Below are 13,955 nucleotides of genomic sequence, written 5' to 3' on the forward strand. Positions count from 1 at the left end.
AAAACTTCAGAAAACTCGAAATCACATGATGGGAGAGGGAGGGAAGGAGGAGTGGACTCTTCTGAGAAGGCCAGATTTTGGAGATCTAGTCATACAGCGGATCTTCATGTGGGTTCTGGGTTTCTTCTTCGTCTGCTTCTGAAGTTCTGAGTTTTTTTCCACCTTGAAAGTGCTGTCATGAAGAGTAACAGTGCGTAACAGATTGGGAGAATAATAAACAGTTTAAAAAGTGGGTAATGGGTTGTCTAAGCTGTGTAGACATGCAAATGATTATCTGTAAGAAAAGAACCACAGAAAAACTCTTTTTGTTCCAGGCCAATAAAGGTATCGTTTTCTGCATAGGTACATTCATTAGGTAGAGTCAAATTTTGTGACAGGGAATTAGGAGAAACAAAAGGCTTCCTGTAATATTATGTCAAAAGGCTTATTGTGATTCAGAAGAAAGGTTTAGATGTCACTCTGGCTTATGACATGTTATTGTCTTTTCCTTTTGGTGAAATACAACTGTGGGATGAAATTATTGCGTTAGTAACGTACCTTGTCCTGTAGTCATCTTTTTCCCTTGAAATATCTTATGTGAGCTAAAATGTCCCGTTGTAATAATGACCCATTGCAGTAATAAAATTGTCAGGCCAGGTACATGATTGACCACTTTGTATTGTTGTAACTGTCCTTCTCATATCATATTAGTCTGACTTTATTACTGTTGTGCATCATGTTTATGGGGACACCATAAAATGTGGAGGCAGTCGCAGCGTATTTACCTTCCTCCATTCATCAGTGGGGGCTGTTTCTCCTTACTCTTCCGATGTTGTAATTTGTTGAACAAGAAGTTCTTGTATTATTATTTTAATGCTATTTGAACAGAGATAGGGTTTAGCAAAAAATACAGACCTAATGTTTCTGAAATAAGTTTTTAGACTCTGGGCCCAACTTCTTTCTAAGGATTATTTGTCTGCTTGGCAGAAAACAAAGCAGTTTCAGCCTGAGGACTGGTCTCCTTCATGATTGACCGACTGTTCCTCTGGAGGTGAAAGTCTTGTAATGGCCAGACGTCAGGCAGAGACATGAATCAAAGTCTTACTTCCCAGGTGAACTTCCTTGTCACCACATGTGTCCCTCAGTCCATGCTGCTGGAGCGGTTTGCGTGGCACGGCTTACTTGCATATACAGACAGCAAGAAGGATGCTGCAGCCTACTCGCTGGAGTGCGTGGGCTTCCCTCCCAGTGGTAGCAACTGTTTAATTATGCAGTGCTTAATTATGCATCAACAGAAGTCTTGATCTGCCTGGCCGGGAAACCCTCTAGGCACATAGCTAAGCCATTCTTCTGCTATTTTGGGCAGAAAAAGACATGAAATTCAAGTCTTCCACAACCTGCATAAGTGTGCTAGCCACTGAATGGGAGGGTAAAGTCACCTGCTGCTTTCACTGTGTTTGTTTCCCACAGCCAAAGTCTTGAACCAAGTTTAACACAGATTTTCAAATAGTTTTGTGATGATAAAAAACATGTTTGTGGCAGACTACTTTTTGCTGAAAAAGATTCATTTGGATCTAATCTATAGGACTTAAGGCCACGCAGAATAGCTCACGTGCAACAGAAGGCTGTGGTACTCAAGGTCAGGAAATCCAAAGTTAAGGTGGGTAATGAAAATACCATCTCTGTTTGATGCTGTTTTCTTAGAGCTTTGCAAGTTAGTAAATTAGTTAGTTGTTAGTAACTACATTGCACTATAAAAAGAAATTGCTTAACTCATTTTACAGTCATCAAGCTAGAGAACAGCTTCATTTTGAGCTCTGTTGCTGATCCTCTGTTCTTGTTTTCAGTCTGCATGAAGTATCTGAAAAGCTGCTTCGTTGCTCTTTGGGGACTGGCTGCACTCCTCTATCACATGGGAAAATTCAAAATCACTGATAGTAAATAAAACCTGGATAGTATGGAGCTCGGTAACAGCACGAAGAGAGAGCAGGAGCATCTGCACTGTACTTCCCAGTGCTCCGGGTTTCTGGTGGGCTCATTTTCTCAGGCACAATGTCACCCTTTGCCAGCCCAACAAACAATATTTGTGCCCACAACTAAGATTCACTGTCCAAGGGGATGTGGTCATTTGCTTTTATGTGTGAACATGTACTTTCTGTTTCTCAAAACATTCCCAAATGCTTCAGGGACTTGTAGGGAAACTGCACGTCTTTTTTTTTTTTCTTCTCAAATGACGAGTAGCTTTGTGCTATGTCCCCAGGGAAAGACTATGTAAAAAATCAATTGTTTTGGATAATTACAATCATTTCTTGGATTTGTGATTAATGGTAAAATGAGATGGGAGAAAGATCTACCTAAAGAAGGAAAGTAGGAGGTGATGTACCTTAGGAAAGAAACATACTCGTTTAATTAAACATGTGTCTTAAATCCAAGAAGCTCTACAGAGCTTGTCAGGGACCAGAAGATGACTTTGGGTCTGGAAGATACGGCTGGTCTTCAGCTGATAGCATGGTTTGACATTTATAAATCTGCTGCTCCTGTACTGGAAGTATTTTTGGAAGTAAATTAAAGGGTTTTGGTTCCTATGTCTGATTTTAATAGGCATAGCAACTTTCTGGAGTTTTCTAAGTAGAGTTTTGATGAAGACGACTGTTATTTTCCTCCTTCCCCCCATAAGTCTTTGTTATGGTCTCTTGTGCTGTTGTTTTGACATCAATGGGAAGCTATGCCTTAGTACAGCTTCCTGTATATTGTATTCTTTTTCTTTTGTGCTCTAAATCTTCCCTATGGTTTTAGTTATATGCACAGCTGAAATGCTTTTTGAAAAGCTACAGGTCCTTATTTATGTCAGTGCCAGCTTTAAAGAGCTTTCCAAGTTTAAAAAAAAAACAACAAAAAACTACGTGGAAATCATTTTCTCCTTAGTTTGCTTTTGTGTTTCTCCGGTTGTGTCACCTGCTGAGTAAGTGTATGTGAAAGCTGTGCAGCCGAGCAGCCCTTCCTTCCCATCACAACTAGTTTCCAGTATAGTTAGTTTGTAGCCTTCAGCCATGAATGGTGAAGGAGTGTGTAAAAGTGATTGGGAAAGGAATATTTTCAACACCCTGAAGAGACAGTACAAACTGTAAGTCCTGGGGGAAAGGTTTCCCTATGGTGCCTCATGAAGGAGTATGTTACTATAAGGAAGGTATCCCTTGGATTTGCATCTCCTGCCTGTGTGTGTGGAGTCTTGGTAGCACTGCTGGAGAAGAAATCTGTGTTGGGAGCTGCCTGATGGTGACTCCCGTTGGAGATGCAGGACTGTCTTAGCAGAAAGCCTCCTTTCCCTGTAACTGAAAGAAACTATAGGGACTTGTAGTATTGGTTTGGCTGTGGAAAGTAAGTCAAGCTCAGGAAGGGAAATATATTCTGGTCTCCTAAGGTCCTTTTTTTTTTTTTTTTTTTGGTCCCAAAGGCAGTGAAGCCCGCTTTCCTGTATGGGCCAGTAAGGAGGAAGGAAGGGAAAAGTCCATAAAATAAATAAATTATTTGTATCCATATCACTTCTGGTAGGTTTTAACAAGAGAAATGGTGACCAATCTTGAATGTAGATTTGCCAGCCTCCAAAAGTTAACTGTCTCCTTATAACTAGACAGGAATTTATTAATTTAAGTTCCTCAAGGGAGTAAATTTAATAGAAGTGTTAACTATTATCGGTAGCACATTAGGAGGAATTCTCCAGGTACTGCAAGCTCTAACCACTACAACACTTTTTTGAACTCCTTTAAGTTGTTCATATGACATGCTCTTTATTATCAGAGTCTGATTAGGCAAGTTTAGATAAATCAGAGCCGGGATTTTTAGAACAGTAACAATACAGGTTTCTCAGATGACCTCTTCTGCCTTGTTGAAGTTGAAAGAGGAAAAGCAAAGAATTAGACCATTTTGAGGGCTGTCAGAAGATAAATGAATAATTTAAATTCAGTTTAGTTGAAATCATTACTACATCATGTTATCTTTACACAATGAGTTTGTTGTCAGTTCATTGTATTTTTATAGTGATGTATTTAGTTGCAGCTCTGGAGATAAAGTCACAGGAATGACTTTAAAGAATTGGATTTCTTTTGATAGAATTGCAGAATCATAGAATAATTTAGGTTGGAAGGGACCTTGGGTAACGATCTCATCCCACCTCATGCTTAAAGCAGGGCTAATTTCAACATTAGATTAGGCCATGGCCTAATGTCATGGCCATGTCCCGTTGAGTTTTGAGCATCTCCAAGTATGGAGATCCCACAGCCTCTCTGGGCACCTTTCATACTGTTTGAGTAATCCATGAAGAAACATATTTCCCAATATCTAATCAGAATTTTCCTCACTTCACCTTGTGCCTGTTGCCTTTTGTCCTTTCTGAAAAAAAGCCTGCTTCCTCTCTTCCTGGTGCAGGATTTTACCTGCCCCTTAAGGAGAGAAGGACCAGTGCTGTGTGCTTCTCAACTCTGGAACTGTGCCAGCATTGACAGCTTTATATCATGCCACTTAATCCAGCTGAACTGGCCCATTTTAATGAGGGTTAAACTCCTTGAATTTTCAATTTGAGAAAAAAATAAAACTTCTCTTGAAGTTCTTCTCCCCCAATTCAACAATACTGCTTTTTGTATGCTTGCAAAATAGGAAGGAAGAGAAACTTCAGATCACCTTCAGTCATCCTTTTTGTGGCATGTATTGTATTATATCTCTGATCTTCAGAGCAGGGCAGCTGGCTAGGTGCCTTGCCTCTAGCTACCCTGGATGCTACAGGTACAAGGAAAAAAGTAAAATTCTTCTGTGGTACCTGGAAAGGAACTTCCAGGTCTGTGGACAAGCTGCCTTTGAATGTTTTTCTCTCCACATTTTTAATAATGGATGCAAACCCCTGAAGTTTGTGGATTAAAAATAAACTACAAAAAAGGACTGGAGGGTGATGTGACAATAATGACATCCCCCCTCCATCCCCCCAAACCTAACAACCCATAAATGCAAAGAACCATACCCCAGAAGGCTGTTGTACCAAGTCAGGGACTAATCTGTTTCTGTGTCCAAGGTGGTTGGGACAAGAAAGACAATTTGAGAAAAATTTTAGAGGAATAATGAAAGTGAGCAAGCTGATGTGTTTACATGAAAAGAGCATCCATCCCAGAGAAAGTCTGTCAAGAATAATGTAGACATGGCTGCTTTGTGGGACACGGAAATGAGTAAGGTAGTGTGCTGAGGTCCACAGCACCTGTAACTAGAACTGTAAAGGATGCTTTCTCCCTTTCTTCTTCCCCCTCGTTCTCTCTTGCTCTCTCTCTTCTCTTCATTTTTTTTTTTCCAACTGAGACACTGAACAAATGCAGCAGTTGTCATAACTGGATGATTTCTTTAGACTTGACTAAAGAGTTCAAGCCATCTGTGATCCCACCAGGGGAGTAATGGGCAGAAGAGTGCTATTTTATTGTGTATATTCAACTTAAAAAATTCAACACAGAAGAGAAATATATATTTTCTTAAAGTTCCTCCTTGGCAGAAGCAGGCTATTATTTTTGCATGTTCTACAGATTTTTTTTTTTTTTTGAAGAATATAGCAAGGAGAGAAGAACTCTCTTTTTAAATTATTCAGCAGAAATCCTTTTTCATCTAAATGAGTAGCAATTGCTCGCAGTCCTGGGCATGTGGGATAATGAAATGACACAGCAAGGTTTGAAACAGGGATGGGAAGTTATGAAGACAGAGAGAACGCCTCAGATCTTAGGGACAATGCAGATATACTGGCAGCTGAACAGAAAGTTTTGCAGACAGTCGTATAGCTGCTTCTCTGAGTCCTGGGTATATTGGCAGCTCTAGAAATGGAGGGATCTGTTGAGAAGATGATGCTTCATGTTATCTCTAGCCTGTGATCAACTGAGTTGTATCATGCAAACAAATGTTTGTGCATGTGAGTGTTATGAATAACAGTGGTTCCATATAAACAAATTAACTTCTCTGTATTTGTATAATGAAGAGCAAATCAACCTGGCAAAGCTTAACTTTGGCACACAGCAATCCAGATGATACCTGTAGTAGGCATTAGAGGACTGATAAATTGCTGTGACTTTCCATGCTCTGCCCATCTATCCGAATGCTGAAATCCAGAGATGGATGAGCTTGAAAGGACCTTTCTCATCAGCTTTCTTACAACACAGCCCACAGAAACTTCCTAGCCTTCTTTATTTGGGAGATGTGACCTCGTAACACAGTAATTTTTAACATCTTTTTTAATGTAGCCACAGGGTCTGATTAGAAACTACCTGACCTCTCTGCAGGAGCTAAGGCTGTGGAAATAAGAATGAGAGTGCTGTAAGTTTCTAAAGTATGTCAGTGTTTTAGAGTGCTGGTTTTTGTGTTGTTCTTGGATAGATATTTGTGACACTCCCAAAGGCATAGTATGTAAGTTTTGTGTATTGGTATACCTTGGTCAAGACTTAGAACCTTAGTATTTGGAACCTAGACTAACAACTTGAAGACTGAACAGCTTATTCGTCTTTTTATTTACTTTTCCTAAATAGGTCACATTGGGTTTGAGTGTCCAGTCTGAAATTTGTGCCTGTGTAATGTTTGTCTTCGTTAAAACTTTACTAATTAGGAATTCACTGCAAGTATTGCCTGTGTGGCTCATGCTGTCAGAGCACTGAGCTGGGGCCAAAAGCAGGCACTAAAAAAATAAAATAAAATGATGGGGCACAGGAAGGAGCTTTGGATGCAGCCTCTTTCTTGGATGAAGAAATGACTTTAAGTAAATTCAGTTTCTTGAAGGGTGAGGTTTGTAGAGAAAAAATAGGCTTAGTTTTGGACAATATTATTCCTAGCTTTCCTAGTATTTGCTAAGAAGCTGTGTGTGTGTGCTGCTCTCAATTTTCCAGCTTTGAGCAGAGTGGCATTGTGCTCTTCAGGGCTCAGCCTGTTGCCATGGATTCTAATCAAGGTTTTAATGGTGATTTTTTTGATGCTTGCATTTCAAGGAAGGATAAATGAGCCTAGTCTCTGTGAAAACATCGTGTCTGTTGTTTTTATTGGGAAGATTTGCTCCAAAGAAAGCAAGATAAAGGCCTCTTGACTAGTTTTGCCTAAAATGAATGTTCTCCCCTCTCTCCTCGTATCTGGTTTGGCTAAAAAGTCAGAGTGCTAAAACCTTCCCTTGCTCAAGCTTCTCTATTACTATTTTATGTTTAACAACAGTACTATTTCTTATTTATAACCTGACATTTTTTACATTAACTTTTTTGTACACAGCTGTCTCTTCAATTTGCTTTTTAGTTACATTGGGTTGTACTAGTAATAACTTACCTGTCTCTGCTATGTGTGCCAAACCCTGCAGTATACTTCAACTAGCTACTCTTAATCTTAAAGAATTTGTTGTACGGTATGTTGTACTGATTCAAATTAGATATTCATCTAGTATGATGGAGAATGACTTAAATTTATGTAGAGTCCTATACTTGAACTGGGCAGAAATTCCAATTTGGTGCTGTTCCCCCTCCCCATACACACAGCCTGTCTTCACTGAATACCTGAATTGGGGCAAAATTGTTTTGTTTCATGTTTTCCAGAATGGACTGCGTACAACTGCAATTGCAGAAATGTGACTGTAAAAACCCGTCTCCTTTTTGCCTGCAACTACTGATTTAGTATTCATGGATAAGCACATATTTAGACATTGAGATATCATGTTATATCATTTTTTACTGCTTAAAGAGACGAACACTACTACCTATATGCTACAGAAGACAGTGTGTTGATTTAAGTGGGCATTTTAGATGGAAGGCTTCTCTTTGGGAAGATGTCGGTCCATCTTCCCAGGTGAGTCTATCTGTGGGAGAGAGAAGAGTTTGTTTTGCTCTTTCTGCATCTCTTGTCTTGTCTGTATCTATTTTTAGGCAGATGGAGTTGCACGTTCTGGCTGCGGCACACATTCTGCAGTGACTCCTTGTTCCTGCAAAATGGCTAATTAAGTGAGAGACATCTCAGGCAGGAATGATTTATGCCACGTGAACACGGCTCAGGCTTCAGAAAATACTGGTGGATTCTGCCACCAAACTGTCAAGTTATCAGTTGTTCACTTTTTGCCAGGCTTCATCAGCGATCGTTAGCTTCGTGGTCTGGCTGAAATTCTTTCATTTTGGTGGAGTGTGAAATCGGTCTCTGCTTCTCATTTTCTGACTCAATACAGGCTGATGACTGATAGCAGCAGAGAAGTGGTGCTCAACAGCTGAATACACAGCCCTGTGCTGCAGAAGATACTATGCTCCATCATAAACATTTCCAGTCTCAAAATTTAGAAGGCACTGAGGGAACTGGGAAAGCCCTGCCTGCCTACTTAGTAGGCTCCTACAGGCTATGGTTAAGTCACACTGCATCTGTTGAGCTACTTTCCAAGTTAAGTGACTTAAGGAAAAATGTCTGTCTTTTTGAACTCTATCCTCCCTTGGTCAGGATGGTTTTGTATTGTTATGTGGTACCATGAGGAAAGGTAAGCTTGTGGGTTTACCTACACAGAAGAAAAGATGTAAAAACTCCCATGCTAAATGTCTGAGCTTTCTCTGTCTGATGTACAGACAAATGCTTTCCTTGCTGTCTTCTCCTGCCTCTTCTCCCTTCTGATAAAAGGCTGTGTCCTTTAACTGATACCATTTATCTCACTAAGGAGAAAAAGGCAGCGAGCTAAAAGGGCAAGTGAAGACAAATGTGGAACGCTGTGTTGTGCGACCGGACACGTGGTGTACTGCTCGCCAAGAGGTGTGCAAACAGAGGGGAAGGACAGTACCAGGTTGTTGTGCATATATCTAAAGCACAACCAAATATAGCATCATGCACGCACTAAAGCAAGGCTATGCAGGCCCCAAAAGTATAGAATCTAATTAGGTAGCTGTTTATGTGAATTACTGGTGAGTTTGAGAGCATTTCTGATGAACTAGAGTACAGAATGCTCGCAGTCCATCGAACAAAGGTCTATACAAGATGCCCACAGTATTTTACAAGAAGGAGGTACAGATGGGGAAATTTCCCAAAGTAGTAATGTGAAGAGCTTACATTGTACAGCTAAGGATGTTGAGTATATACCTAGGGTATGGAAAAAGCGATTAACCAATTAAAAAATATTGATGGCAGATTTTTGGTAGAGACACCCTTCATTTTTCTACTGGTTATGGCATACAAAGAAGTGATTAAATGTCTATAAAGGGGAATCCAGGGCTTGTTTTGGGCTGTTGGAGCCAGCGTGTGCTCTTTGAGCCCGTTTGATATGGGTAGCCACCGTCTCCGTTTGCAACCTGCAACTTTAGTGGTATTTACCAACTTAAGAATTTTTACATGTGTAATAATAGCTTTTTTTCAAGCAGCAGGCAGTGACTAGACACAGGATAATGGCTTGTATGCTCACTTAAGCCTTAAAGTGGTTTTTTTAGCTATTTTTGGCCATGTGCAAGTGCCTGGCAGGTGGAGTGTGTACTGCCAGCAATTGCTGGGGCTTTGCACAAGCAGCTTCTGGTACGGGTGAGTGTGCAGTGCTTGCCGTGCTAAGGTACATGCATTCCTGAAGCTTTCCTAGCAATAATAAACAATGCAACCAATATTATTGCGATTTATTGAGTAAGCTGGAAACCCTCATGTGAGTTACAGCCTTGATGGCTGAATTGCGAACGCAATTATTCTTCTATACATAAATATGTAGTGCTGTCCCAATCAGTTATGCTACTTCTGAAGCCTTGGGAATAAAGAAGCATTTTGCTTCTGAATAACATATACATGGAGCCTTGAATATCTCAGCTGAAATGGTAAAAGAAATCTCATGCCAGTAGTCCCCAGAAACGAGCTAGATGGATTTCTGCTTTGGGTATTCTCCTGCATGCTCTCAAACAGAAAGCAGATGGATAATGTGGTGGGTGAAGAGACAGCATTAAGCACCTATATTTTAAACAACAAGAGATCTTTTTTTTTCCCCTGTACAGACAGCTATTGTGTGCTTCTCATTTCATTATTTGTATCAGGCTTCCTGAACAAGATATTTTTGTGTGAAGAGTTTTTTTTAAAGGTGTCATTATGAATTTCTTAAGAAAACTTTGGAGCAAATTTTCATAAAGAAGAACCTTTATTGAATCGTAGGCTATATGCTAAAGCATTATACATGGGTATCATTCCCAGTGAATTTTAATTTCAGAGGCTCACATTTACTATAAATCTTGAAACCGCAAAGGGCTTTGGTTATAAGGGACTTCTACCCGCTAGATGAACTTGTTTAAGGTCTGTAAGGTTTCTCACTTTTCTGTCTTCTGCTGCAGAAGTACTATCTGACACCCCCAGAATGAATTAATCAGCTTTCAAGCAGTAACATTGCAAGTCCCTTGCTGCTTTAAATCCATTTCATAAGCCTCCCTCAAATTTCTCTGGCATATCCTTAGCTTGACTATGGGACCACAGAGACATTTAAGTCTTCATCTATCATTGCAGACAGCTCTCTTAATTGAATCACCTGGTGGTAGCATGAAAACTTCGGCATTTTTCTTTGCTGTTTGGGTGACTACTTTCCCGCTGTTGTTGTTTGTGATGGCTGAATCTCTTCCAAAGTTTCAGTATGAGCAAACTCTCCTCTGTTGCAGCAGGTTATCAAGGCTCAGAGGGACAACTGTGGTCTCTTTTTAGGCTGCGTAAACCAGCTGAATCATTTAAAACAAAACACAGAGGAAATATTAGAGACTCTGCAGAGCCGAAGGAGATGGGGAAGTCTGCCAGGATGGGGAGCAGCTCTGGCTCCTCACCCAAGTTCTGCCTCTTACGACTTCGTTTAATGCCTGATGGAATAGATGATGTCTCTGAAACTTGGAGTCATATTTATCCCAATGAATTTCATGCCTTGAACTGAGACATCTAATCACTACAATAGTCAAGGGAGGGGTGTGTGTGCACATTTCTAGGAGCAGTTCAGCCAGTTCAGATCTGAAATTGTTCTGTCCCTCTAAAATGTCAGAGAGAACATAACACAGTAACAATTCCAGCTCTTCAGGTAAGTCTCTAAAGGCAGGAGTCAGGCATGATCCATCTAACTTGCCAAAGCCCTCGTGGCTGACTCCATTTCTTTTATTTTAACAGAAAATATGTCTACCCTTAATCTTATCCATAACGTTAACCACAGATTTTCTTTGGTTTGTTTGATGTTAAAGATATATCACCAATTACATCTCCTTCGCAAACCTCTTGTAGCACCAACTTTTGTGTTGTAACCCCCCTCCCCCCAAGTAAGCAAGCTATCTTATTGCTTCTACTCTGAAGTGCTTTACCTCCGCTGCTATTCTCTGCTGAGTCTACCCCATCTCATCTTATCCATCTCCTGCAGGCGCCAAACTCTCAGCTTCCCATGTTCAGTCACCCAGCTTATTCATCCTCATTTTCTTGATTGCTGCTTCACTCCTGTGTGGTGGTATGGGTCGCGCAGCTATGCTCCTGCAGTGCTCCTGCTCCCCTGTGTTCATCATCCACTGCAATATTCTGACCCTACTGTGTCTCTTCTCTTGTCCGGAGGCGTTATACAGCCTCTTGCTCTGTCTTTGATTATTCAGACCCTGGTAAGGTCCTGATTCAAAGTCTCTGAACTGAGTGGCACTGCTCGTATTAAATGCCAGTGAAGCAGAATTACAGGCCAACCATCAATAAATGCCAGTATGGCCAAAATGTCATGCTTTTCCCCTCCCTCCCAGCCTATAAATGTGGTGATGTGTTTTAGACTACCAATCGTCTGTAATCAAGAAAATGGAAGCAACTGACTCCCTAAATGCAGTGTTGGAAAAATATTACTAGAGAGCTGGGCCAAATGAGATATGCCTTGAAAGGTAATGAGTGATTTTAGCTTCTGCTGCAACAAGATGTAACAGAAGCGTCCTTCTTTTCAAGCATAAAAGGTCTTGGCTTTGTGGTAGCTGAATTTTGTGTGTATGTGTTTTATGGCAATTTTCACATAGGAATAGCTAGGAAACAACGTTTCACCAGCAAAAAACCCTGATTTTGAATGCTGTATATAGCTGTGATATCCTGATGTTGTGTAGCTTCATGTTGTCTAGTCAGTCTGTAGAGACATTTGCATTTGTAGGAATTGTGTCCTTTCAGATAGGAATGATGTGGTCAGTAGTTTGGCTGCTAAATGGCCTACAGCAAGAATTTTATGTTCTGCACTCAGGAAAAAAAATAATTATGTTTTGTATTAGCTTTCAAATGCCATCCTCCTTCCCCCCTTGCCAACCCTGCTCTTCCCCAGTGGAAGTGGTGTGGCAGTAAAATTGTGGGGGAGCTTATTAAATCTGCACATTTAATGCCTCAATTTAAACCTTGGATAATAAAGGACCATCTTTTAATTTAAGCTGTGGATTTACCATCTGCGCAAATTGGATTTTTTTTTTCCTTTCTGTATTACCTGAAAAACAGCATTACTATGGACAATTTGTGAAGCATTGGTTTCTACATGACCGCCTACATTCGTTGTTAGGTCAATGTGCACAGGAGTTCAGAAATAGACACAGACACCTGGACACTGCTCCTCCTTAAGCCATTAAGTCAGGTAAGCACTCCTTAAACAACATTTTATTTCTTTTTGTTATTTTCTCCTGCTTAAACCTCGCTCTAATATCTGACCCTTGCTTCCTTTCAGCATGAAAAGCAGTAACACAGCATCTGAAGTTCTGAGCTAGGATAGTATTTGGATTCATCTTCTCAGTTTGAAAGCAGGTTATCGGCTATAACCAAAGCCATGGTTGGTGCTGTTGCTGCTCGCTTCCTGCTTTTAAAGGGGGGTAGATCAGAGAGGGGAGGTGTGCCCAAAGTCCAGCTTCCCACAGCACTGATTTGTGGCTGTCCTTCTGCTAATTCTAAGATGCTTTGTGACTATTCCCCAAAACTTTGTGCTACCTCATACTGTGAAGTCCCATTAATGTAAAAGAAAATAAAACCCGGTCAGTCTAGTGAGTGAATTTCCATTGCACAGGTTTCAGTTAGCTGGGATTATCTGTGGTATGCCATTCATATGGAGAACATTTTTAGGGACACTCTTAAGTGGTATTACTTGCATTGGAAGCATAAGATAATTGTAATCAGGAAACAAAATAACGTGTTCTGTTTGGGTAGTTAGATTAAAAGGGTTGCATATCCAATGTTAAACAATTTTGGGAAAACCAAAACAAAACCTCTTTACTCTGGAATAATGAACTAATCTCAGATGATGATTCCTAAAGGAAATTGCAAACATAGGAGGAATCCCACATCCCAGTCGCTCATTCCTACCTCTGCCTGAGCACCCTTTGCTCCTGGGTCAGGTTTAGGGGTTGGGGCTGGCTCATGGCAGGGTCTGGGGACTCATTTTAGGGCTGGAGAGTAAGGGAAGGCCACGGGACTGCCAGTTTAGCTGAGCAGCTCAGCCATGTCAGGGAGTTTGTTTTTAGAAGAGCTATGCAGTCTATTTAGGTAGATTATCAAAATGTACTTTTTTCATCTCCTCTGTCTACTATGTGCCTGTGTAAATGCAATGCAAACCCTTCCCTTCTGCCTGCCTTGCAAGTAGCAATTTTCAGGCCAAAAGTCATTTTAATGTTTAACTTACCATTGAGAAAAATGGATAGGTTTAACATTGCGAATGAGAAAGCTAAACTGCCCAAACTCATCCCGTTGTGCAGCCTAGCATCGTGAAGAAGGGAGACAAGTTCATCATTGTGACTTTTTGCCCAGTTTTTTACCTCTCGCGCTCTCTTTTTCTTCCTTTCTTGAAGGAAATAGTTAAGTTTCTTACCCTAATAAGTTTTTCACGCAGGAAAAAGGTCAAAATGAGATAGTCCCATGAGCTAGGCCCTCTTCCCATCACTCCTTTTCCCAATAATCCTTGAAGCATTTGGCCAGTTGTGGAGAGGTGCCGAAATCGGTGCTGCTGCCAAAGAATTGGTTGAAGCATGCGTGGCTGGTAGCAA

At 40.7% G+C, this 13,955-nt stretch overlaps 1 long non-coding RNA gene across 6 annotated transcripts in view; it reads left to right on the forward strand.

Annotated features, from left to right (window-relative positions):
• Positions 1 to 12,530, forward strand: part of LOC127017640 (uncharacterized) — a 195,829-nt gene extending 183,299 nt beyond the window's left edge. For all 6 annotated transcript variants that reach the window (XR_007766631.1, XR_007766625.1, XR_007766628.1 and 3 more), the window contains one exon: positions 12,427 to 12,530. This is a non-coding gene — a long non-coding RNA (uncharacterized LOC127017640). The remainder of the gene's footprint in view (positions 1 to 12,426) is intronic.
• The last annotated feature ends 1,425 nt before the right edge of the window (positions 12,531 to 13,955 follow it).

Source organism: Gymnogyps californianus, chromosome 6 (genome assembly GCF_018139145.2).
Source record: "Gymnogyps californianus isolate 813 chromosome 6, ASM1813914v2, whole genome shotgun sequence".
Classification (NCBI taxonomy): Eukaryota; Metazoa; Chordata; class Aves; order Accipitriformes; family Cathartidae; genus Gymnogyps; species Gymnogyps californianus.